Below are 26,772 nucleotides of genomic sequence, written 5' to 3' on the forward strand. Positions count from 1 at the left end.
AGAAATCCTTGGGTAACAGAAGAAATATTGAATGTAATTGATGAAAGGAGAAAATATAAAAATGCACTAAATGAAGCAGGCAAAAAGGAATACAAACACCTCGAAAGTGAGATCGACAGGAAGTGCAAAATGGCTAACCAGGGATGGCTAGAAGACAAATGTAAGGATATAGAAGCTTATCTCACTAGGGGTAATATAGATACTGCCTACAGGAAAACTGAAGAGACCTTTGGAGAGAGGAGAACCACTTGTATGAATATCAAGAGCTCAGATGGCAACCCAGTTCTAAGCAAAGAAGGGAAAGCAGAAAGGTGGAAGGAGTATATAGAGGGTTTATACAAGGGCGATGTACTTGAGGACAATATTATTGAAAGGGAAGAGGATGTAGATGAAGATGAAATGGGAGATAAGATACTGCGTGAAGAGTTGGATAGAGCACTGAAAGACCTGAGTCGAAACAAGGCCCCGGGAGTAGACAACATTCCGTTAGAACTATTGACGACCTCGGGAGAGCCAGTCATGACAAAACTCTACCGTCTGGTGAGCAAGATGTATGAGACAGGCGAAATACCCGCAGACTTCAAGAAGAATATAATAATTCCAATCCCAAAAAAAGCAGGTGCTGCCAGATGTGAAAATTACCGAACTATCAGTTTAATAAGTCACAGCTGCAAAATACTAATGCGAATTCTTTACAGACGAATGGAAAAACTCGTAGATTGCGGACCTCGGGGAGGATCAGTTTGGATTCCGTAGAAATGTTGGAACACGTGAGGCAATACTGACCTTACGACTTATCTTAGAAGAAAGTTTAAGAAAAGGGAAACCAACATTTCTAGCGTTTGTAGACCTGGAGAAAGCTTTTGACAATGTTGACTGGAATGCTCTCTTTCAAATTCTGAAGGTGGCAGGGGTAAAGTACAGGGAGCGAAAGGCTATTTACAATTTGTACAGAAACCAGATGGCAGTCATAAGAGTCGAGGGGCATGAAAGAAAAGCAGTGGTTGGGAAAGGAGTGAGACAGGGTTGTAGCCTCTCCCCGGTGTTATTCAATCTGTATATTGAGCAAGCAGTAAAGGAAACAAAAGAAAAATTCGGAGTAGGTATTAAAATTCATGGAGAAGAAGTAAAAACTTTGAGATTCGCGGATGACATTGTAATTCTGTCAGAGACAGCAAAGGACCTGGAAGAGCAGTTGAACGGAATGGACAGTGTCTTGAAAGAACGATATAAGATGAACATCAACAAAAGCAAAACGAAGATAATGGAATGTAGTCAAATTAAATCGGGTGATGCTGAGGGAATTAGATTAGGAAATGAGACACTTAAAGTAGTAAAGGAGGTTTGCTATTTAGGAAGTAAAATAACTGATGATGGTTGGGGAGAAGAGAAGTTTGGGGCACAACTTGACTAGAAGAAGGGATCGGTTAGTAGGACATGTTTTGAGGCATCAAGGGATCACAAATTTAGCATTGGAGGGCAGCGTGGAGGTTAAAAATCGTAGAGGGAGACCAAGAGATGAATACACTATGCAGATTCAGAAGGATGTAGGTTGCAGTAGGTACAGGGAGATGAAGAAGCTTGCACAGGACAGAGTAGGATGGAGAGCTGCATCAAACCAGTCTCAGGACTGAAGACCACAACAACAATAACAACAACAACAACAACAATTGTATGAAAGTCTGTACTTCGACTGTTAAACAGACAAAAAGGCATCAGTGTATGAAAGTTCGAAGTAAAGTACGCCCGCCGCTGGAGAGGAGATGCTTGCATTTTATTGGTAGGTGCGTAACCGCTCGTGGCAGCGCCCTAATGCCAGGGTGGCGGCTAAAGGAAACGCGGCAGTGTTACTGGCTGCGCGCGTATCTTGAAAGTGCGGCCGACCGGATTGCAGCTGACGTCGCGTTACCACGTACGTGCTCAGTAGTGTCTGCGCCACTACTTTCCTGCGCCAGTTGTACGCCGTGGCATCACTGCCAGTCACCAGCTGTTCGGTCACTGTCTACCAGTCTCCTCACTTCCTAGGATAGTGGAGCACTGCCGTTGTAAGGAAGGTATGCAGATGCCATTACAAACTCCCCGTGTTCCCATCCTTACGCTGTTTTATCTGATGGTAACTAAGTCCTTAGAACAGCATAAGTGAAATACCGTTTTTAACATAAATACGTGTTCTAGGGATTTAAGATTCCTCACGCAAATCAACTTATTATCAGTTTGTCCGAAGCTTGACACCTCCCCTTTATACATCACGGTTCTTGGATGAGGACGGCGTTCACCTCCCGTCGTCACAGAAGGCGAATGGAAGGGGCGCTTGATCCCTTACTGTTGTGCGGTTTTATGTACACAACTTGCCACCATTGTCCCTTCTGATGTTCTCAAACACGCTGACGAAGTGTTCCAGGCTCGGAGCACTCCCAGAAGAAAACATATAAGTGAAGTTCAGGCCATTTTTCTCAACCGGTCTCCTACGACCGCTACTGAAGCTCAATACAGGCAAAATGTAAACACATCAATAATCTGGCAGGAAACCGTAGACTAAATGGGAAGTTCCCTGAATACCTGATAACACGATCCTTCTATTACTGAAACACCCAGGGTCACTCCAAAAGAAATGCACACTATTTTTTTTAAATCCATCTTTTATTCTACATGTTTGAAAGTCTTACAGTGTGTAGATATATCATTTCCATGGTTTTTTGACATATATATCGGCGTACATTGTTGTGCAACAGCAAAACATCCTCCTTTTGCCTATGTGGTTGAAGACGACTCAGTCGAGCTTGAAGTTTCTTCAGTGTCCTCACATATGCATCGGAATTTATTGTGGTTCCACTTGCCAGTGTGCAGTATGAGGCCTGCCGCTGAGAGGACAATTCTCAATATTGCCGTATCCGCTTTCATTACGCAACCTGCTTCCCCACCGACTAACTGTGCTGCAATCGACAGCAGCATCTCCATACACCTTTTTCAACTTAATGTGGATGTTTTCCGCTGTCTCGTTTTCACAGCACAGGAATTCTCTGACAGCACGTGGCTTCTGACGACCGTCAAGTGTAGCAGCCATCTTGAAGACATGCTGTGACGGCGCCACTCACGGGAACAGGTTGAACTAAGTCTGAAAACAAGCGGGAAGGATGTATCTACACACTGTAAAACTTTCACACATGCAGAATGAAAACTGTATTTTTACAATAACAGTGTGATATGATACAGTCTTCTACACTTGACAGAGCAGTCAAAATCTCTATATCCTTTCTGCCACTGGGAAGCGTTTTTTAACCTGTTGCGTACTTAAATCTCATCACTTCTGAGAAAAGAAGAATGCCACGAAATTTTTCTTTTAATTTTTTTCCAGAAAACTAATAAACAAGCATGACACAAATGAAAATGAAATATCTTTTCATAATTCATTAGGGAATACATGGAGGTCCCCACATGAGGGCCACATGGCTCACCTATCATGAAAAGAAAACGCACTGGTCTCTCTAGTTCCCTTTCTCTTTCTTCCATAAAGAGATTTTATTCAACAATTTACGTATTTTATTCGAAACAGTAATGAGTATATGCTAATGCACACAATGAATAGGAATCTTAACACTAAAATTGTTCAAATATAATTTCCAATAAAGATTTTTGGCGATGCTAAATAATAATAATCACAGAATAGCAAGTATTAATTTGCTACTGCCAGTAAATAAAATTTTACGTTTTATGGTAAGCTTCTAAATAATTATTTTTTACAGTACACATACCTGACGCACATGTCTCTTATCTTGAAATTCCAGCCAGGTTTCCTGCATTTTAAGGCATTCCTCGCCGCAACAAATTTTTGCAGTTCGGCAACACCGACAACCCTAACCTCTGAAATCGATTGTAACACTGCTATTCCCTTCTTTTTATACATATTCTCTACATCATCTAGATCTTCATTCACAAAGGAATTCTCTGTACAAGGACGTCATCTTCTTCTAGCCATTGGAACTATATCTTAACGTTCGTACTGTCGACCAATCAGTTTCATCAAGCTCAGCAGGACAATGTTCAGACAAAAATGGTGTTTGTCATCTTTCCAACCAGATAATTCCGCATTGCCGCCATTAACAAGAGCTTCTAATTGTTCATCAGTTAACATTTCATACATTGCTGTAGAGTGTGAAAATAACGATCATTTCAGTATTCCATGATCAAAGACCAAACTGAAATTAGCAAATATACAAGACCCGAGGTCTACGTACGAGAATCTTCAAAAGTGGTGTCACAGCCAGACACTACACTTGCTAGTTCGTAGCCTTTAAATCGGCCGCGGTCCGTTACTATACGTCGAACCCCCGTGTCGCCACTATCAGTGATTTCAGACCGAGCACCGCCACACGGCAGGTCTAGTCTAGAGACTCCCTAGCACTCGCCCCAGTTGTACAGCCGACTTTGCTAGCGATGGTTTACTGTCTACATATGCTCTCATTTGGAGAGACGACAGTTTAGCATAGCCTTCAGCTACGTCATTTGCTACGACCTAGCAAGGCGCCATATTCAGTTACTTTATGTCTTCTGAGCAGATAATATTGTGACTCATGTACCGTCAAGAGCGACGTTCCTCATTAATGGATTTAGGTTAAGTATCAAACTAATTATGTCCGCTTTCTGAATTCTCATTCCTTGTCGTGTTCCAGACCTCACGTCAGTATAGTTCTTCCCTCCTCACGCCAGCCTGCGTGAGCTAAAACGCGTGCATTTCGGCCTCCAGTTGTAACACGGTGTTGGCTCTTCTGCCAACACCACAAAAGATGTGTTATTTAATGGTAACGAACAAAATTTATGCAAATGTCAACTAATTCTCAACATTTAGAACACTTAGAGAACATTTGGTAAAAGAACAGAATCTCAGTCGATAATAATTATTTAGAAACGTTTTAGATTTCTAGACGTGACAATTTTCTGCCTACGTCCAAGTCTAAACTAACATAGTTTCTTGCAAGGTGCTCCGACCTGTTTTTGAAACTAAGAACAGAAAATCCATACTCGCGGACCATCGGTCTATAAGCGAAAATAAATACGAGTATTTGCGAGGAAGGAAATAATGAATGGAGGTCCACCTTTGTCGACCGCGGGAACGAAAAGGATAAGGTGCGCGGGCACTCGCACACAGAGAGAGACTTGCTTCTGGAATGCCCAACATTCAGCAGCAGGGAGGGGGTGGTAGCGACTTTAGGCAGTCTACGCCATTCTGCGGACTTTCGTTGTGTGCTAAAATGAACAGAACGTGCAAAGAGCCACCAAGAGCTATTCCTCCGCAGAAGCAGCGAGCGAGAACTTTCACCTCGCCGTTCCACAGTATGTACAGTCGAGTATCAGCTGGTACATCCTCTGTTTGTGGCAAGGTATCCATGGTGGCGTGGCTTGGCCCGTGTGTGTGGCGCTGCTGTGCTCGGCAGTGGCTTCCGCGACCGTCCGCTTCAAAGTCGACCCTCAGTGGACGGGACGGAATGGAGCGGAACGTCAAACCAACGCACGATGCGTCCCACATAGCAGCATTCATACTTGCCGCCGACGGAATGGGACGGAATGCTACGCGATGTCGACGTCAAGGTGTCTCGTCGTTAAGATGCACTGATCAACCAGAACATTACGACCACCCATCTAGTAGCCGGTACGTCCAACTTTGGCACGGATAACAGCGGCGATGCGTCTTGGCATGTAAACAATGAGGCCTTGGCAGGTCTCTGGAAGGATTTCAGACCATATCTTCACACACAAGTGACCTAATTCCCGTAAATTCCAGGGAGGGGGGCGATAAGCTCTGACGCTTCGTTCAGGGATATCCCAGATTTGTTCGATTTGATTCAGATCTGGCGCGTTGGGGGACCAGCACATCAATTGGAAATCACCACTGTGTTCCTCGAACCAATCCGTAATACTCCTGGCTTTGTGACATGGCGTATTGTCTAGTTAAAAAATGGCACTGTCGTGGGGAAACACGATCGCATTGAGGGGGTGTACGTGTTTTGCTACCAGTGTACGATACTCCTTGGCCGTCATGGTACCTTGTACAAGCTTCACTGGATGCATGGATGCCCATGTGAATGTTCCCGAGAGCATAATTGAACCACCTCCAGCTTGTCTCCATCCCGCAGTACAGGGTCAAGATGCTGTTTCCCTGGAAAACTCCGAATCTGTGCCCCCCTATCGGGATGATCAAGAAGGTATCGGGACTCATCATTCCATGCAACGCTCTGCCACACTGCCAAAGTTCTGTGACGATAGTCACGTGCCCATTTCGATCGTAGTTGCCAATGTCGTGGTGTTAACATTGACACATGCATGGGTCGTTGGCAACGTAGGATTGTTCGGTGCACTGTGTGTTCACGTTTATGTTCTGGTATTAGTTCCAGCACATTTCGCCGCCTGTCCTGTTTTAAAAGTCTGTCCAGCCTACGACGTCCGTCATCTGTAACGAGGGGTGGCCTGCAAACTCCACAACGTCTGAACGTGGTTTCACCTTGATTTCTCCACTTGTTGAAGACACTCACCACAACACCCTTAGAACACCTGACAAGTCGTCCTGTTTCCTAAATGCTCGTGGTGAGCCTCCAGGCCATCACAATCTGCCCTCGTTCAAACTTAGACAGACCGTTCGCCTTTCTCATTCTGCACACGGACAACACTGATACTACATGCATCGTGTGTGTGTCTGAGTAGCAGTCATTCCTCGCCATGTAACGCTATAGACTCAGAAATATTGTATCTGAAGTCCAACATGCTCCTCTTTACAGCCGCAGTGTAGCGGATCCTGTCTGGCCCTGGCAGTGGTTTTTACCAAATGCTCTGCCATTGTCTGACCAATGTCTCTGGGCGATGTTTGGAGGCACACCTGTTTCAGCTGTGCTGCTATTGGTAAACAACAACTGTGTTTAACGGAAATCCTCCTGACGGCTTCCCATACAAGAACAAGTGGAACGATTGATGGAGCCCAGGAACGATTGCCATGATTCTCTTGCTTTCCTTAATTAAATGTCGAGCCTCTCGCGACCCGGAATGCTCTGACTTTCACTGCTGATGGCAATACTTACAATCGAAGAGGTGCACACCTCTCCTGGATTGCTGAACGCCATTCACTCCTAAGAAGACCTGAGAGCTTTCGGATGGATAAGTCAATGGCGTGATGAATCACTCACGTAATGTGGTGCATCCAATCCTGGACACTGTCACGAAACACAGCCAGATAGCTGAACTAGGTCCAGTTAGCCCTGCTGGGCATCCATTTGGTGGTTTCTCTTCGGGTAACACGCCATCCCATAGGTGAATGCTGAGTGGGAAGCGTTCACTGGAATGAAAATCGTCAATGACTTCCCACTGAACATAGTCTGAGAGGGCTGGAGAGCAGAAAGAAAAGTCGATAGCTGGGAATAGCCTAGTAGCACCACAGAAATGAGTGAGAGTACCTGTGGTCAGGATGGACAGATATTGAGACGTCAGGAGATTCCCCAAAACCTGAACAGGAGGGTAGAAACAGGCTGAGCCCGTAAAGACATCATGGGCATTGACACCTCCCATTAGGATTAGTTAGACTTGTGAGAGCCTCAGATCCTACTGCATTGTGCGGAGGTAAATAAAGCGAACAAACGGTCCTCACACGAACGTCATCTGCAGCCACTTGCAGGTAGAGGGAGAGGAGAGGAATGACGTGTGTTATTGAGAAGCAAAGCAACCCTTCGCTTGGCCCTTTTTCCTGTCAGATAATCCTTCCTGTAGAGTGAACATCCCCATAGGAAACACAAGCACAGGATATGTTCCTTTGTGACCTTCAGTTTGTCGCCATGTGCCATGAAACCATTAATGTTACACTGTAGGGTGAGAGCCATTTAAAAGGGGATAGCACTTTCATCTTGAATTTCTGTCCATGAGGGAAGTCTGCAATGTGTGGGGGCTCACTTTTGGTGTGAAATGATTTCCCTATCGAAAATCAGAGTCCATCGCCTTTGAAAGAGATTGGACAGGGACGTCAGAGAGAATGACGTTAACATCGTCAGACTGTGTATCTTCTGTCTCCACCAGAGTGCGATTCTTCGCGTTCAATTTTTTTGAATGAGGAGGTTTTGGAGTCACAACTGAGACAGAGCAGTTGACACACTTCTGAGGACACGAATAACCAACTGTGTGCCCAAATTGCTGGCATTTAAAACAGCTCGTTGGGTATGGGAAATAAGGCCGTACCCCTAGGCGAAGGAAACCTGCCTTGAGATATTCTGAAAGTTTGCTGCAGTAAAATATAAGTATAAAATAGTCTGATTTGACAAGATCTCCATCCATACTGTTCTACAGGTCAACAATGACTTCCTGGAGCCACTCAGCTCTCCGTTGTTCTTGGGGAATGTCAATCACACCCCTGTAAGTCACATCACCTTTGCTGTAGTTCAAGGTGCTGTGCAGTTCACTTTCTGTTGCATACTCCCCGAGGTACTGCGCTTTCTGGATATTTTTCACTTGTTGGTAATTTGAGGTTCCTACCGGCAGGATTCCATTTTTCAAGCGCTTGACAGAGTTTAAAGATAAACCCGCGCCCTCTAAACCATTTTGTATGTAAGAAGGTGAAACTTACTCACAGTACCCTTTTCCCCTTTAACTAAGAAGCACATTCTGGCCACCAGCATTTACTCTGTTACTCGAGACTGAAAGACTGTGTGATCCCCAAGACTGGGTGGCAGGCTACATGAGCCCTCTTATTTGCCTGGTTTTAGTACGTTCCTGAGGCCGACGCTGGGTGCGTGGGATCCCATCTCGGTCCCACGGATTCCTAGGAAAAGTATAACGCCAACTAGATGGAGCCAAAGGGAGCCTTATACAACTGAGGTGAGGTAGGTCCCCCAGACGTTGCCCAGTCAACTGATACATCTCAACGGCCATGTATCTCATCGGCGCCCAGCACATCTTAAGACAGGTTTTTTTTTTTTGTTTTTGTTTTTTTTTTTTTGCGCTGCACGGCGGTACTTGATGCAAGGCCAGAGCTTATGGTAACAGACATGGCGGCGCTTTCCAATCCCCAGTTCAGGAACCCCGGGTTCGACAAGGCTGGAAACGAATACTGATCCATTGTGGGCGAGAAAGGCGAAGAAAATCTGATGTGTCGCTTCCAATGAAACCATCCTCGCATTAACTTAATCTGTTTTCTCTTAAGTGTGTTGTCCTTTCGACCCGCATGATTGCTTAGTTTGCACAGCTGATTGGTGCCCATCAGAGAATAGTATTACTACGACATTGCCAGCTCTGACGCCTCAATAAATCTTTGATCGGAATATGGTAATATTCTAATCCAGTAGCCAGAACATAGAATAGAAAGAAACGTCTTGGACTCTGTCAAGGATTAGCGTTTCATGATCAGTCGCTCAAGTTCATCAGATGTTTTGTCTTAAATTCTATGATCTTGAGTACCACTGATATGCCGTTTAGTTTGGCTAAAATAAAAGTGGCGACAAGTCTACAACATTCTTGAGGAAAAAAAGCATTATTGCAGCATTATTACATTAGAATAACGGGCTATATGCCATTTATTATTGACTACATAATGCTAGTTTGTGGTATTTAAGTGCAATAGGCGTCTTTAAGTCCTGAAATATAGTCTCAGAGAAAGTAACAGTATGGATGATTTGAAGAACAAATTGATGCATAGACAAGGCGGCTCCTAACAAAAGAATAAGCAAAAGAAGAAGAACAACAATTAATATGAAGGAAGTAAAGGAGGTTTTGCCTCTGCACTACGCCAAAAGAAGTTGTTTTATCTTAAGCAATATAAATCCTCATCATTCTGATCAGCCTGTGGTATATGAAACGTTCCTGCAACTAAACTTTCACTTTTCCATCCATTGATACATTGGTTTATAATGTTACACGCTCTAAATACACTCCTGGAAATTGAAATAAGAACACCGTGAATTCATTGTCCCAGGAAGGGGAAACTTTATTGACACATTCCTGGGGTCAGATACGTCACATGATCACACTGACAGAACCACAGGCACATAGACACAGGCAACAGAGCATGCACAATGTCGGCACTAGTACAGTGTATATCCACCTTTGGCAGCAATGCAGGCTGCTATTCTCCCATGGAGACGATCGTAGAGATGCTGGATGTAGTCCTGTGGAACGGCTTGCCATGCCATTTCCACCTGGCGCCTCAGTTGGACCAGCGTTTGTGCTGGACGTGCAGTCCCAAACATGCTCAATGGGGGACAGATCCGGAGATCTTGCTGGCCAGGGTAGTTGACTTACACCTTCTAGAGCACGTTGGTTGGCACGGGATACATGCGGACGTGCATTGTCCTGTTGGAACAGCAAGTTCCCTTGCCGGTCTAGGAATGGTAGAACGATGGTTTCTATGACGGTTTGGATGTACCGTGCACTATTCAGTGTCCCCTCGACGATCACCAGAGGTGTACGGCCAGTGTAGGAGATCGCTCCCCACACCATGATGCCGGGTGTTGGCCCTGTGTGCCTCGGTCGTATGCAGTCCTGGTTGTGGCGCTCACCTGCACGGCGCCAAACACGCATACGAACATCATTGGCACCAAGGCAGAAGCGACTCTCATCGCTGAAGACGACACGTCTCCATTCGTCCCTCCATTCACGTCTGTCGCGACACCGCTGGAGGCGGGCTGCACGATGTTGGGGCGTGAGCGGAAGACGGCCTAACGGTGTGCGGGACCGTAGCCCAGCTTCATGGAGACGGTTGCGAATGGTCCTCGCCGATACCCCAGGAGCAACAGTGTCCCTAATTTGCTGGGAAGTGGCGGTGCGGTCCCCTACGGCACTGCGTAGGAACCTACGGTCTTGGCGTGCATCCGTGCGTCGCTGCGGTCCGGTCCCAGGTCGACGGGCACGTGCACCTTCCGCCGACCACTGGCGACAACATCAATGTACTGTGGAGATCTCACGCCCCACGTGTTGAGCAATTCGGCGGTACGTCCACCCGGCGTCCCGCATGCCCACTATACGCCCTCGCTCCAAGTCCGTCAACTGCACATACGGTTCACGTCCACGCTGTCGCGGCATGCTACCAGTGTTAAAGACTGCGATGGAGCTCCGTATGCCACGGCAAACTGGCTGACACTGACGGCGGCGGTGCACAAATGCTTCGCAGCTAGCGCCATTTGACGGCCAACACCGCGGTTCCTGGTGTGTCCGCTGTGCCGTGAGTGTGATCATTGCTTGTACAGCCCTCTCGCAGTGTCCGGAGCAAGTATGGTGGGTCTGACACACCGGTGTCAATGTGTTCTTTTTTCCATTTCCAGGAGTGTATAATGTTTTGCCAAGTTGCCCTCCACAACATCAAAAGGGCAACGAAGGGCTTGAGACGAGTTGTGGATCCAGACGTCGATTGACAGGTTTTTTTCCTTTTTGATTGGGACACAGATTATTTCGAGCTTTCATTTTTACTGTTTTTCCTCTGGTTACGATCCTCAATATTTTTATCACAGAATTCTTTCTCTGTATTTGAGAATTATCCGCTATAGACCATATGCTATCATTAATAAAATGTTTATATTGTGGTATCATACGTAATGGTGAGGGTCGTATGTATTTTCTTCCCTAAAAGAAATCACAATCCCTTGAGTTGGACTCAATGAACTTATACCCAGAATAAATCAGGTAAAGATGACTTTTAACGTAAGTAAGGGACGTTTTTCCTCAAATGGTATCAACAAAAGAATAACAAAAAACTTATTATGTTAAATGATTCTTCCAGTGATTCTCGCAGGACTACGTTATAATAAATAGAAAGCATTATACTGTTTGTGTTCTACAGCGAACATATGCAATATAACGCTTTTCATTTATTAAAGAACTTGTTAAGCTTTTGGCTACGGTGTTTTCAGCTATGAATACAAAACAAGCAAACATGCAGATGGGATAAGAACAATCGAAGATTTTGTGGTGGTGTATTGCCGTAAGTTGCTTAAAATACTGTGGGCTACCAACATTTTTGAAAACCGGTAAAGAAGAGAGTCGAACCTTTTGGATGTGGTGCTGTAGAACGACGTTGAAAATTGGGCAGCAAAGTTTGATCCGAAACTTTTGAACTCGACCAAAAACGACGTCCCATAGACATCACTCAGGAATTGCTAAATCAAGTCAACAACGATTCAGAACTTCTAAAGAATGTTGAATCAGGCGACGAAACCTGGGTGTTCGAGTATGGCTTCGAAACCAAGGCTCAGTCGTCCAAATGGCTGTGAAATCTCTGGGCTGACAGGACACAGCGGATGCGGTTATATTTGTGGAAAGTTGCACTCAACATATAAACCTTATTTGTGAAAACACACAATCACACAGTCAAGAATAAAAACTATCAAGGTTTTAGCGAAAGACCTCCTTTGATTTAATTTAGATCGGCTGAATGCCACATCGAAAATCCAAGGCACAAGGCCTAAGCAAGGAATTGAGGTATAGGAGTTCTTCTGGAGGTTCCAGTTCTTAAAAAAAAATTATCTTCAATATAAATAGGCTGAAAGCCGTAGCTTAAAATTTTTCCATGGAACTCGGTTGGAGGCCACATATTAATCAGGAACAGTGTTACGGCTTAAGGCCGAGACAAAGATTTTCAATGTTTAAGCTAAATAGGTTGAAAACTCAGCTGAAGGCCACATATGCCAGAGTCAAGGTAGCCCCTGAGGGCCGGCAACCCATATTACACCACAGAAAACGATGTTGTCTATGCCCAAGGTGTACCAAAAGCACCATGGTAAACACCGGCTATTTACATACAAGACAATGGAAACAGACATTATGAGCACTATTTCCTGCAGCGGGAACTCGATCCACTGCCTGCAGTAAGTATCACTACGCCGAAACCTGATTGGCTGGAGACAGCTATTTAGGGGACAGAAACAGCCCCGAAGTTTATTTCACGCCGGATGCCGACCTCGTGTACTGTGACCACTGATGATTACGTCTTCGTCTCTAAATTGGACTGTTACTAATGTGTGTGTGTGTGTGTGTGTGTGTGTGTGTGTGCGTGTGTGTGTTTGTGTTTGTGTTACCACGAACCTCTGTGGGAAATTACAAGTCAACTTTTCTTTGCTTCAATTAGAAGACTTTCACTGGCATCGATTTCGTTTGTGGTTCAGTCACCAGCCTTTCGAACTTACATCAATAAAAGTTGTGTTTGTGAAAAATTGCGAATTGTCAGTCACAACTAAAACAATTTAACAGCTTAAGGCCTAGGATGAGGAGCTTTCAATTTGAAAAGGCTGAAGACCTATCTTAAAATAGTAAGAAATAGCAATCTGATGACTTAAGGGCAAGACAAGGCTTTTGAATTTTTAATTTACGAGAGATTAAAACTCGGCTGAAGGCCACACACCATGTAGAAAACAATTTCACGGCTTAGGGCCTAAAGAGAAGAGCTTCTAAATTTCAATTAAACTTGGCATAAAGGCTTTATCATAAAATGCTTCACATAAAACACGGTTGAAGGCCACATACGAAACGCAAACAATCTGACAGCTTAAAGCCCAGACAAAGAAATTTCAAATTTTTTATTTAAGCTGGAAAACTCGGCTGAAGGCCACATACCAACCCGAAACGAATTTGCGGCTTAAGACATAGGCACAATTTTAATTTTGATAGGCTGAAACTCAGCTGAAAGCCACATACCAAAAAAGAAACCATTTTTTCCGGTTTAAGGCCTAAGAAGAAAAGCCTTGCTATTTTAATAAGCTAAAACTCGGCTGAAGGCCACACAGAGTACTTAAGACTACAAAGAAAATCACAATGGAAAACACAAGAAGCAGCGCTCTGAAGGTTCCAAGGGTCGGTCTGGGAAGGTTACACTAACGCACGTTTAGGTGAGACAGGCAGACCTCTTAATCGGAAGGCAACCCAACCGAAAGCCAGCAGACGAACCAACCAACTAGATTAGTTCTACTCCACCCGACCGGTTAAACGACAACAAGATGTCAATACCACAACGTTCTGGATACTGGTGCCCAATCTAGTCAGAATAAACGCCCAAAACTACTAACACACCTCAGCTGTAGAACTACATGCTGTGCTAGACAGCATCAAGACGACAATACAAAAAATGACTCCGAGCACTATGGACTCCAGAGACACGACGATCCGGAAATACTATCGCTCGCGCCAGAGATGGTACGACAGTGGACTGTCGATACGCACTGCTGCTGCCACTCATGGGCAAGTAAGGCACGAAGTTAGTGACTCCAGTAAATGGAATAAGAAAACGAGAAGGCAGTACGGAAACAGAAGATGACAAACAATAAATGGCATGAACACGAGCCGTGCACGGCTCATGCTGGCTGAAGAACCAAGACCGAAAAAATTCTTCTCACGGGGCAGGGCATAATTAGTTCCTGTCTTATGGTCATACGGTGAATGGCGAATACTACCTGGTTGTTATACGCCATTTGCTGGAAGCGATCCTAAGGAAATGCTGCAAAACCATTGCGATAAGGCTCCCGCTCTCACCTCAACGCTCGTCCGTGAATTTTTGCCAAAAAACAAAACTGTTATGTTTCCTCAGCCATCGTATTCGGCGGACATTGCACCCTTCGACTTCCTTCTATTCCCGAGGCTGGAGAGAAACATGAAAGTGCGTGATTTTGCTATCACTGTGAGATAAAAACAGAATCGCTGAAGGGTCTGAACACCGTAACGAAAATTGAGTTGCAGATGTGCTCCCAATGGAAGAAACGTTGACACAAGTGTATTGTATCTTACGGGGATTACTTTGGACGGGAGAAAGCCTCAGATGACTAAATAAATATCCCTTAAGAAACGAATTCCCGCAATTTTTGGTCACACCTCGTATATAATATTTGAATTAAAGGCAGATTCGCATTAATCAGTGTACATGCAGGCTACACTAAGAAAAAGTTACTTAATGATTCTATTTTCGAAAGAAAGGTGGAAATAGGTGAGGACGGCGTGAGTGATAAAGTGCAGTGAGAATTGTGTGACGTAGTGCTGAAAGACCTATGTCGAAACAGGAACCTTGTATCGACGACAGTCCTACAGAATTATTAAGAACCCCGTAAATTTGAAACATCCTGGCAGATTAAAACTGAGTCCCATTAGAGCACTCGAACACGGGATCTTGCCTTTTGTCGTCAATACTCTTGGAGCGAGCTGTCTATGTAACCCTCATGATGTATCCTGACACCTTGACTTCTGACAGTACCATTCCTACTTTACCGATTCTGTACTGCTGGTACCTAGGCTGTGGTTCAGCCAACTGTTCGCAGTATCTTTTCTTTTAGGTGTCCCAGTCCAGCGATGTATGCAGCGGGGTTCCTGAGAAGTTGCGAAATTGGTAAACAGTCACTGGCGCGGCAGAATAGCTTGGTCAGTGATAGGACTCAGAAATTTACTTTAAGTTAACCTCATATTGGGTACTGTAGTCTAAAGGGTATCTGAAGCGCTGGCCACTCATATAAGAGTCCAGTTTCCGGCCAGGGTACCGCAACGATCGATGGTTAGTGGTTCAATGCGCTGAAAGGCGGCCGGTCGGTACTCGTAGAAGCCGACTTGGGTGAAGATCAGAGGGGTTGAAGAGACGTAGAAACTCGTCGAACAAAAGTGGCGCTGCTCCTTAGAAGGCAGAATTGCATTTTCAAACTGTTGAAGGATAAAAATTTTCGAGCTAAATTACATCCGCAGTTTGCACAGAAAAAAGCTGTAGATTAAAGCGAGGTAATAACTGAGAAGAGGAGGGGGAGGGGGAGAAGAGTCGAAGTTGTGCACAATACTATCCAATCTATCCATCGAGCGAACTGTGAGAAATGTGGAAAAGGAATTCAAAATCAGGGAGAAGCAATAAAAACTTTAAGGCTTGGCTGCAACGTCGTAATTCAGTAAGAGACGGACAAAGGACTTGGAAGATCAGTTGAATGGAATGAATAGTGTCTTGAAATAAGGTTGTAACATGAAGGTAAGTAAAAGTAACTCAGTACTAAATGAATATAGCAGAATTAAGTCAAGTTACACTCACAGAATTGAATTAGGAAATGAGACGCTGAAAGCAGTAGACCAATTTTGCTATTTCGACAGCGAAATGATGACGCAAGAAAAGGAAAGAGAATGGAGGACTAGAAAACCTTTCTTAAAAAAACACATGTATACTTCATATCGAATATAAATCGATGAGAGTATTTCCAAAGTGACACATCCATAAAATAAGGAGTGTCAGAAAACTGCTTTTTTAAATTAAGTGCTCAGTAATTAACAGGCAGCACCTGACTTTTTGATCTATGTGTGAATGGTGGAAACCTTTACTAAAAACCTTGGTGTTCGGAAGTGGAGGAGTAGGGTTCATGTCTAATGAAGTTAAGACACTTTGGTATTAAAGTAATGTTCTTTAATATAATATTTTCCCTTATTGTAATATTATGAAAAATATTGTGATATTATATGTACTATTTTTTATTTTAAGAGGATGTGAAAAAAAAATAAAGAACTATTATTTTGAAATATGTCAAAATAAAACATTTTGTACAACAAACTATTTGGTTTTGTTTACTCAGATGTTATTAGTTATGAAGTTACCTTGTTCCAATTTGGTAATACCATCATTATAAAATAAACTGTATAAAGCCACTATGTCCTTGTGTAGTAATAGTTCCGCTTCGCAGTGTCCACCAGTAGGTTTACAAGATGATTTCGACCTGCTGCCATCACTTGCACATCTCAGCCGTTTCTCCTGGTTTCTACGCCATTCTGTTGGGTAGCGTTTCCTTCCCCTAGTATAAAAACGTCGGAGCTATGTTAAAACGTCATCAAAAGATGCTATCATTGGCAATAAGTAGCTCTACAATTACTGTCTACCTCCACGCAGCACGCATTGAAACAACTAACGTAACCATTACTGTGACATAGTTGACATGACTGTAAGGAGCGTTCCTATTCGTCAGATGCAAACAAGACAGATAGGAAATAAAAGAGCCAAGCATTAACGCCACTTTGGAAATAAACATACTATTCTATTGTACTCCTAGACGGGGTTTTCCATCTTTTTGGAAATAAAATGTTGTTAGTATGGTAAAAAAGACATAATCATGGGAGTACGGAAATTGTAGTAGTTCAATTATTTTAGGAGGTGGATGTAAGTCTTCAATTGAAGAATTTGTAGGTATTTTCTGAAAATATTTGCTGTAAAGCTTTACACGGAAATGACACTTTATGACAGAGCGCAGAGACAAAACCACAAGGTTTTGGTGGGTGCCGCTTGTTGCAGAAAACTGCTGGATATTAGCGGGGTGCACGAGTAGCTAATGAAGAGGTACTGAATCCAGCTTGCGGAGAGGTGAATTTTAAGGCATAATTTTAGTAAAAGGAAAGTAGACTGACAGGAAATGATTAATTTGCTAGTCGAGGTTACTCTGGGGGAAAAAGTCTTTTGTGAATCGGAAGTAAACTGTCTGGAAGAGATGCAGATTGCAGCAGTTGTACAGAGGTCAAGAGACACGGGGTAGATGACAGTAAGGATCCCATCAACAACCCCTAAATCACTTCAGTCTTGACAACTTAAGCGTTTGAAAAATATCAAGCTGTCGGTCGATCGCCGATAAACCGATTTTATCGATAGGAAATTTGTTAAAGTCCAAGTGCATGAATTATAGTGTGGTTTGTACAGCAAGGCCACAACATTGCGAATTTAGTAGTTAGGCGCGTGCAACGTGCTGTGATGATTAGCTTTTGTATCGCACATAAACATGTATTGGTGCTGAGCTGCACGCAAAGGCCATCTGTTGTTCAGAAGTTATCTGCATTACGGTAACTAATACAGTTATCAAACTGTTTCGTTATACGAATGCGTGATGTCTGTTCTTTCGGGCATGTCCGAAAGGATAAACATCACGCGGAATCCGCAACTGTGAAATGTATTACGCAAGTTAAAGGAGTAGGAAGGAGAAAGGAAAGGGATTGTTGATACAAGCTGCATCAGGACGACTGAATGTGGGGACCAGACTGGGATTCGAACCTGGCATCTGCTCCTTACTAGGTAGTTAGCTTAACCACTGTGCCACCCGGACTCCGTGATTACTGCACCTGCACGGTATGTCTCGGCCCGCCTCTCGGCCTGCCTACATTCTGACCTAGCGCCACCTATCCACAGTCTCTGCCCATTGGCCCCAATGCTCGCTGCTTAAAGATTCCCGCAAGCGGTCGGACGTAATTGTGCATTCCGACAATGTGGTGGATTTTTTGCCCATCGAAGAGAATCAGCTACACGAATGCGTGATGTCTGTTCTTTCAGACACGTCACAGTGTTTTGAACACATTCTTAGTGGAGCATAGAACCAGTCGGACTCATTGAAAACGCATTGCCCATGCTAAGGCGAGCGGCTTCCAGTCATTCTGTCCCATCAGAGACCTTACATGTGTCTCCAGCTACGAGAACGACCAATTGCTTCATAAAAAATGTGTTATGAAAGATGACAGTCAGCACAGACTGTGGTTTAGAAGTGGAATCTCATCTGAGGGTTGCTTTTCCATTTCGTTTATGTTTATCAAGCTTAAGTTTGTTTATCTACTTTATTTATCTATTTATTTATTTATTTCGTAAGACTGTACCTGACAAAACAAAATCTGTTTGTTTCCTATTATATCCGGTATTCACAATAAAAGAATATGCAACATTTATTTCAACCAGTGTACTTTGTGTCCAAGTGTTTTTAAATCCGTAGACCTTTCGTCAATTTAATTCGTCCAGTTACGATGAAGGTGTGTTGAAAGCTGTAATAGCAACAAATCCTTGTAACTTCGACAGCATCAAAATTTCCACGATGTGAAATCAAAGTGTCTACTCACCACTGTCAATCTATCACTCAGCAGTTCCACTGTGTACGCAGCTCTCGACATTGCTCGCTATACTAGCGTCTAAGCGAAGGGAGAGCTGCTTCCTCCACCTGTCTTGCAGGAAGTCAGCGGGTCTGTTGTTTACATCCTAGTGTGTGTGTGTGTGTGTGTGTGTGTGTGTGTGTGTGCGGTGGGCCAAATGACGGGGGGAGGAGAAAGTGCAGACTTTTTCTTTCCGTCTCAGTTTGCCCATTTCCCTGTGGTAATCTCTATAAGAGTTCGGGTTGCAAGCATATAGATGGGGGCAAGAAATCCTGATTTTAAGGTAGCCTGCAATTTTCCTAACCATTTCGAGTCGTACGTGACACCTGCATATACACAGGCATACAGAAAACAGAGCAAGCGCCCTCTAAGTGTCTATGTGACGGGATACAATCGAGGACAGTGCTATACCAAGTATCCCAAACAGTGCATGTGGGCTGGGTGTCGGCAGCTGTGCTAAATTCAAAATGAATTTTAGAACAGAGAACGAGAGGTTATGTCATGATCGCGTGGACAGAACTGACGCAAAATAGATATAATTGAGAAAAATGATGGACACAGAAATGCGGACAAACTGAGCAGGTACTTGTGTATCTTATGGTGGGTGCAGAACACTTTCTTTATGGGAACAAGTACGCGGTAGCAAGAGGAATTCGAGAAAACGTCGACATGGAATCAGGGAAGCAGTCAATTTTTGGTCTGTTGAGGCAGCATTATGCTGAATGTTTGTTGAGGTATCAGTTATACACGCGAGTTGACTACTGTATTTGACGCTTTTCAGGAAGACAGAGAATCATCTGCCTCTAAACATACTTGCATCTGCGGTCGCGTAACATGGCCTGCGTTCGACTCGTATACATCCACTTGTTCAGTATATGATTTCTGTCTACTTGAGATCGTTAACTGTAAACCTGTCGTTCATCAGAGGACTTCCATCTCATATGTGATGAAACGTGACATATCCCTTTTAATGAACTATGATTTACGCAATTTACTCCAGCCCCTTGTCGCATCTTGGGTGTAAAATCAAGACTTCAGCTTCATAACTAAGCGATAGGTGCTTGTGAGGCACTGCAATCCCCGTGTATACATTTGCCTGACAGATGTGCTATTTACAGGGTTAGTGGAGGAAAGACTTGTCATTTTCACATGTCGGGCGCTGCTGCTATGCTTTCATCTGTTTCCTTGTAAGACGTATATATAGGGCTGATGCAGGCATAGTATAATTTCTGAACCGTGATCGAATGTGAACAGTGGACGCTATACATCTCTGGAAAGATATATTGTGTTCGTATCACACAGAGCCAGTGTTTTAAGAAAATAGTTTTTTTCGTTTTACGGTTCGATTACATACTTTATCATAGAGAAACCGGAAAGAAAGACGTGTGTCATGCGATTGAAATATATTTCTTAAATTGGAATATTACATTCCATGTGACTGATAGGTCGGAAACTTAACCAATCTAACAATATAGCCAATTTTAAGTGTGAAACGTTTTAGCCTTTGAAGTGCATGTTTCTCTCTTACCAATACCTTCCAGGTACTGATCGTAGAGACTGGCATAATACACTACTGGCCATTAAAATTGCTACACCACGAAGATGGAGTGCTACAGACGCGAAATTTAACCGACAGGAAGAAAATGGTGTGATATGCAAATGATTAGCTTCTCGGAGTATTCACACAAGGTTGGCGCCGGTGGCGACACCTACAACGTGCTGACATGAGGAAAGTTTCCAACCGATTTGTCATACACAAACAGCAGTTGACCGGCGTTGCCTGGTGAAATGTGTAAGTAGGCTGTTTAGGTTTTTTTATTGGAAACGCCACATAACGCTCTGTATGAAAAATCACTGGCTGTGCTGTGTGCAGTTAGTGGCTGGTTGGCATTGTTGTAATACTCGCCAATGTAGTGTTGGGCAGCTGGATGTTAACAGCGCGTAGCGTTGCGCAGTTGGAGGTGAGCCGCCAGCAGTGGTGGATGTGGGGAGAGATGGCGGAGTTTTGAAATTTGTAAGAATGGATGTCATGAACTGCTACATATATTATGACTATTAAGGTAAATACATTGTTTGATCTCTATCAAAATCTTTCATTTGCTAACTATGCCTATCAGTAGTTAGTGCCTTCAGTAGTTTGAATCTTTTATTTAGTTGGCTGTTTTGGCGCTCGCTGTATTGCAGTAGTTCGAGTAACGAAGATTTTTGGTGAGGTAAGTGATTTGTGAAAGGTATAGGTTAATGTTACTCAGGGCCATTCTTTTGTAGGGATTATTGAAAGTCAGATTGCGTTGCGCTAAAAATATTGTGTCAGTTTAAGCACAGTTTTGTATAATTTTTCTAAGGGGACGTTTCATATGTCGACCCTTAGCCGAGGATACCTCACTGGAATCTTCTGATTTTTTTCTTGTAGTTTTGTAGTTTGTGTAATTAGTGTAGCCTTTGTTTATTGCTAGCGCGTAATTGTAGAGAGAATTTCCTCTGTAGTTGTAGTTTTTCATTGTTGTACAGTAAAACAGTTGTCGCATGCATGTAGATTTCGCAGCTGCGCTTGCAATTAACGAAATATTATTTTCAATGCCATGTTAATGTGTTTTCTCGTTTTGCTATTAAATTTGTGCTCTTCTGTATTATCGTGTGAAATATTGTGACAATAATGGCGTGTGAAAAACGTAATACTAGGCTCCAAAGTAAACTGAGAAATGACAGTGAAGATGAAAGCAGTGTGTTAGCGCCACCATGTAATGAATTAACTAATGTTCAAAGTAGTAATTTGGTAACTGTGCATAGGGAAATGGAGCGGGCTGCAAATAATGGTGTAGGCAGTGAAACAATTAGTGAACAGGGAAGCATTATCGATCGATAGGTCGGAAACAGCTCACCTCAGGTTTCCGAAATGACAGGACACAATCTTGCAAATACTGTAGATTCAGGTTTTGCGTCCTCGCCATTTTCTCATATGAGTCAAGACATATTTTGTGCTTGTCAAAATGTGAATGTTGCCGGCGCAAATTCACTGCCGAAAAGCACTGAGGAACATGTTTCAGACACCAGTGCATTGTTATTACAATTAAAGCAACAAATGGGAGAAAAGCTTCAAAAGTTGGACACAATGGAACAAAATCTTCAAAAATTAGAGACAGTGGAACAAAAGCTTCAAAAGTTAGACTCAGTGGAACATACGCTTGAACAAACACGTGAAGATTTTTACTACTGAGTTGCATAAAATCGAATCGAAATGTCAAAAAGTCTGTAATGACGTAAAAACACAAATTTGTGAGCATTTTCAACCTATTTTTTCGCGGCATGAAAATACATTACAGAATCACAAATCAGCCATAAAGGAACTACAAACTATTGTTCATGAAAATCATGAGACGTTGAAAGCTAAAATTGACTCAGTTGCATCTACCAATTCAGTTACGCAACTTGCAAAAACTCAGCAAAACTTAAAGGACGCAGTAGATACGATTTCAACACAAATGGACACTTTGAAATTTGGTTCAGAAAAACACACTGAGGAAATAAGTACACTATCGGAGAAAGTAGCCGATCTTTCAGATCAGTTCATTAACTTATCTGCAAAGGTAGATGATGATCTGAATGACACAGAAGAGTGCGAACAATCTAGGAAATTTAAACAAAATCAGAATCAAATTAATACGCAACACCAAAAAGAAATCCGCGAAGTACAAGATCAGCTGACGCAGGTAATACAAGAATTACGTATTTCAGAGGACACTCGCGCTCCAACACGGGAAAGATGGAATTAGAAATAAGGAAAAGCCACAAAATAATAACACAGAGCAATTCGGAAATTATGAAAGAAATTGGCAAGGTGCACCGAATTTTGAGATGGAACTGCCGACACGACGTAACAGTGACCGATATGCTACCCGCCGACACGATGATTTTGACTATAAGCTGTTCATTACTACACGTAAATTCAAAACATTTAAGAATTCTAGCAACGACATTCATCCACAAATGTGACTCCATCAATTCTCTCATTGTTTTCCTCCCAACTGGTCATTAGAGCACAGATTAGAATTTGTGTGAGGCTACTTAGAGAATGAACCAGCTGAAAGAATACGATCGGTCATTCATGATTGTCATAGTGAAGGAGAATTTTATCATGCCTTCCTCTCAGCGTATTGCTCTCAAGCTACACAAGACCGAGTAAAACATAGCATCATAATGATGAAACATTTTGAACAATCTGAATTTTCCAGTCTTGTCAAATATTTCGAAGACATGTTACATAAGAATCAGTATCTTTCAAACCCATACAGCCCCTCAGAACTCATCCGCATTTGCTTAACTAAATTACCTGAACATTTACGACATATTATTTTAGCAGGACGATGCAAAGACGACATTGAAGCTTTTCAGGGACTCTTACAATAATTAGAAATTGACACTGACAATCGCGGAACGCGAAAACAAGAGCACAACAATTACAGGTTACATCCGTCGCAATTCCACGATGAAAGAAATAATAACTGGACACGACAAGGCTATTCTCACAACACAAATCGTGACCAAAACAGACACCACCCGTATGACAACCGTTGGCAGAGTAGTAATAGTTACAGAGAAAGATCGCATTTCCGTAGTAATGAATATGACAGAGACAACCATAGAATCAGACAATATGGAAACCCAAACAATTATTATCAATGGAGACAGAATAACTTCAGACACAAAGTTCTCCATCACGTGACCGACAAGAAAGAAACTACAGGAACTACCGACATGATGACAGACGATATAATCATAACTACAGACCTGAATTCCATCAGAACTGGCGAGCTTCAAACCGGGCAGAGTCTTCTCGTCAAGGTGAAATTGTTGAAGTTAGGTCTCCTAATCCCAATAACGGCGCGCGCCAACAAAGAGACAGACAATGACTCGCACCGCAGGCAGCCGCGTTCGCCGGCTGGCTCAGAGAAAAATAACATAAGCTAACCTTGAGCAAATTCCAATGTTCCTTACCGACGTAACCACATGATAATTGCGTTGAAACTGAAACTCTGTGTAGTAGGAAGAGTAAGGGTTTACACCACATTTCACATGTAAAACCGTTTATTGAAAGATAATCTGCTTTTTAACTTTGTCTTTGCCATAAAACATTTCACTTCACATTTCTAGTATGCTTTGTCAGACTTAGACTCTGTTAACATGCAACAATGTTTGAAGTTAAATATCCAGTCAATAACCAAGAGAACTTATTTAAATTGAAATTACGAATGCATTGTTATTGTGAACAGACGACACAGTGTTATTGTGTGTGTACATTCTTGCTTGTTAGGTGCACGATTACGTAACGACTATAAGGCTCACATACTTAGAACATTTACCAGTACTGCTTATGAGATTTTAATGCAACATTTTGGGTTTACTTGAAAATACATACTGGATTTAAAGTACTTTCTGTGAGATACCAGATGACACAGTGTTTAGTTTATGTGACAGCTACACGATTTTATCACGACGCTATGAATAAGTGACAATTTACAATGTTGTTTTTGCGGTTTATCTGTTTTATATCTGTATAGTTTTTCTGAATTATTCTCGAAAAGAAAACATGTTTTAGTATTAACTTTTGTGGTATAGCTACAATGAGACAGCCTTTTCTGTAGCACAACAATACGTTACAGTACAGTAACTTACTTCATCACGGCAATAAGCGTAGTTGTAACACCATAGCTCTAATACTACAATGATTTATTTTGGTTTTTGTTTCATTTAATATTACATCGTTAAGCTTCTGTAAATGTTTTTGATTGAATAGATAACACAGAATTGTATATTCCTTTCTTTGTAAGAACTTCGATGTCATGATATGATTCTATGCAGTGTAGTATATCTGTCATTTAAATTGTTTGTCCCATTTGGAGGGAACAAATCTTACTGTATATAATTGTAATTTCTGTGTGAATAATTTTTTGTAGAAATGTCAATATGTGCAAATATTCTGTTTTATTGAATGAATTGGTTGCCGTTATGTAAACTGCTGATCCTCACTTAGGGTTCTTAGTTAGTTTGTATGTAAAAGGTGTTGTGGTTGGGGACGGACCTGTGTAGCGCGCGCAAATTGTGGTTGGTCTAGGTAGAAAAGGTGGAACAAGAGTCAGTCGGGGGCGAGCTACCAGTCGGGGACGAGCTACCAAATTGTGCATTGCCATGTAAATGTTGCGTACTGTGCTGGTTCCGAGAGAGGATTTTTTCTGCTACTTTCCAATGCCTCAGATGGATGGAGAAATAGCTGGAACGACTCTGGAATTGATATTCTTCATCACCACCACGAAAGGCCAGAGTCCAGCAATTCTGTCTGCAAATCCGCCTACCGACTTGCAGTTGCCACCACATTGCGCAATCACTGTAAAGGAGTACTATAATAATGTACAGTGAAGGATCAGCTAAATGGATGTGTTAGTGTGCTCAAATATGAGGTAATTTACAACTGAATTTATGTACCTACCTTGATTTTTCTCCTTATCATAACACCTCTCAGGTTCCTCTCCGTTTCAGCTAAAGTGATTTCCGAGTGTCCCTACTGAAATAACATTAAAGACCAGTGTTTTTGCTAATTAATGCCTCTTGAACATAGTGAAAAGAAAGTTAAAGTTAATGATGCTTGCTAAAAATAATTTTCCTAGTAAAACTGCTTGTTCATGTGTTGTTGCCAACTTCAAATTAAGAGTTCTTAAGACTGAGGCTTATAAAGTTTTGTTTCGTAGATGATCTCATTACTGCCTGTTGTAAATCACAGAAGGTGAGTCAGTATCTTACATATATGTTACTTTTGTCTCTCAATGTAGTAAAAGTGGAAAACTGCAGTATGAAACGTTATATACTCATGTTTGCTAAGTGTTTGTCTCTCTTGTGTGTTAGAAGTGCATATGAATAGTATACCAGGATCCACAGTTTTTCTATTGTGTTAATGCTCGGTAACAAGTAACGGAAAGACCATTAATTATGAAAACCATAATTTCTTTATTGAAATGATAGTGAGAAGCAACCTGTTAGTGGATTCCAATTAACTTTCATTTTAAATAGTATAGTATTTAACTGAGAGAGACTTAACCTATATCCAATTAATGATTCTGCAGTGAATAGTAATAATAACGTTATGAAGACCATCCAGTTTGTGTAAGCCCTTAATGTAATAGTGTGTTTCGGTATCTGTTATAAATTTGCAAATAGTTTGTGCTCCTCCAGTTGTTATCTTCAATCTTAAAACATATGTATGTGTCAAGAGTTCACTGCACTCACGTGTGACAAAGTATAGGTTGTGTTTATCCATTAAAGTTATTAATAACTATTTTCTTGAACGAGATTGTTAATAATTCTCTTGCCTAGTTAGGCTGGCGACCGTTTCCTTTATCCGTTGAACAGTGCAGATAGGCAAAATTTTGTTTGTTACTGTTTAAATATTTACGTAATTCTGACTTTCATTTCCGATAAGCCACCCCCGTTAGGTACAACACGGTCAACATAACAAAATTCCTCTCAGAGGGTAACACTGTTCTGTTGCTTTATACCATAATCGCCTTAATAAAATAGTTTTATTTCACAACCTGCTTCAAGCTTTAAGGTTATGGTACAGCAGTAGCATACAGACCTTAATGTTATATAGTAACTACGATATCTATACGCAAAGCATTTCACTTTTGTTTATCATGAGGTAAGTACATTGACTTCTGCAGAACTTAGCTTTCGGAGGACGATAACTACGACACTTCCACAGAGATTATCTTACAACAAGACGCACAGTTTATCGCTACAGTACACGTATTTGAGTGATTAATTTTGTATTTAAAACATTTATTTTTAAAGATATTTGAAGTACAATGATACAATGGTTTTCCGTGATACATTTCATTCCATTCCTGTAATCTGTAACACCTGAGGATA

This window comes from Schistocerca gregaria, chromosome 8 (genome assembly GCF_023897955.1).
Source record: "Schistocerca gregaria isolate iqSchGreg1 chromosome 8, iqSchGreg1.2, whole genome shotgun sequence".
In the NCBI taxonomy this organism is placed as follows: Eukaryota; Metazoa; Arthropoda; class Insecta; order Orthoptera; family Acrididae; genus Schistocerca; species Schistocerca gregaria.